At 36.4% G+C, this 1,685-nt stretch overlaps 1 pseudogene; it reads right to left on the reverse strand.

Moving 5' to 3' along the window:
• Positions 1–914: 914 nt before the first annotated feature.
• LOC134953800 (5S ribosomal RNA) lies at positions 915–1,034 on the reverse strand (annotated as a pseudogene).
• Between the last annotated feature and the right edge of the window lie 651 nt (positions 1,035–1,685).

The raw sequence follows: 1,685 nt of genomic DNA on the forward strand, positions 1-1,685 counted from the left end.
GCAGTGTTTCAGTGGGTTCGGTTCTTGGAGACCCACACCCCGGCTCATCTCTAGTTTGTACCATTGCAGAAATGTTTGGTTTGGTTCCGCACAGGAAAAATATTATATTGAAGAACATAGATTTATACAAGAATTGTAAAAACCTGTTCAAATAACCAACAGTATTGTGCTTAGAGATCCTTAAGAAAGGTATCTAATAATTATTGTAGGTTGGTGGTGCTCCCAGAGTCAGTAATAAATAGATAAGGAGGAGAAAAAAGAAAGACTCTGTGTTGGGGCACACTTGAAAATTTATGAATTTATTAAAACTTAACTTTTAATATTAATGTCACATAAAAAGAAGAAGATAGTTTGATACTGAAAAATGTTCAGGTACACACAAAATACAAATAACAGTCTACACAGAAAAAATTTGTTGAAAAGTATAAAGTATAACAATTAGCAGAAATCGTTAACAAAAATCAGGATAAACCTGACAGAAAATTAAGAGCACCTGTGGTGAAAAATTTTTTTGTAAAGAGAAAAACAATTATATGCCTAATTAAGTCAAGATAAATAATCAAAGGTGAGATCACTGTGGTAATGATTATAGGTTGTTAGTGATCTATTAACCTATGTGATCTAAAAGGAAGGCATGAGAATAGGTATAATAATAATATAAACCATAATTGGAATACCAAATGGTTAATGGTGGTCCCCTTGGTAGAAGCTATGTTTGCTACACAAAAGATCCTAATGTAAGAAGACGTTTGTACAAATTTTGAAAATAAACGACATTGAACAAAAAACAAAAATTGCCAATAAAGGGTATGTGGTAATCAGTGATTGTCAGGAGGATAATCGCAGAGTGGATACGAGCTTTCAGAGTTAGGAAGTTGCTCTAACACTTCTGCTGTTTGAAATCATAGGTTGAATTTTTACTGCACCTGATATTCCCAAGAGGTCACCCAACTTGGTACTGATCAGGCTTGTCAGCGCTTAGCTTCCAAGATCGGATGAGATTGGGCGTTTGCCGCTGAAATATGGCAGTAATGGCAACACTCGGATACAAATGAGAGAGTGTAATGGAGAATGAGCAACAAGGGTACTTCTGCTGTCCAGTTAGTAGCGCAGGTTCTCTGTTACTGTAGGCATTGCAGAGAGTGGTCTCGCATCTGGATGAGAGGGTACAGAAATATATAGAAAGGATAAGTCGAAAAATAGGGAGGGGACCCCACCTTCTGCTGTCCGCTGTCTTATATAATTTATAGCGGACAGTGGATGAGAGAGGAAGGTTAGTCTCACCTATTGAAAAGATAAGGGGTTGAAGAAAAAATGGTGTGATCACCAACAATCAGTGTGTGGCAGGCTAATATGCTGAGTCAAAAAGACCAATATCTTGAATAGAGCCTGATGTGTGCTGCAATGGATAGCAACCACAATTTACAAAGAAATAAACTTGTGACTGGATGGTACAAAGTCCAGCTAACCAAAAGAAAGGGCTGAAAGCATATGCATTAGGTAGGGGAAAGAGAAGGGAAGTCATTAATCAATTTTAGAAAAAAATCAGTCACAATTGTGGATCAGGTAAGCAAACACAGAGAAGAAAAAGTATTAATATACAAGTCAAATGACTATATAGAAATATAAAAAAAGTCCCAAATAGGCACATACAATACCAGGGGATACCATATTAGTGATCTGAA

The sequence above is a fragment of the Pseudophryne corroboree genome, chromosome 1 (assembly GCF_028390025.1).
Source record: "Pseudophryne corroboree isolate aPseCor3 chromosome 1, aPseCor3.hap2, whole genome shotgun sequence".
NCBI lineage: Eukaryota > Metazoa > Chordata > Amphibia > Anura > Myobatrachidae > Pseudophryne > Pseudophryne corroboree.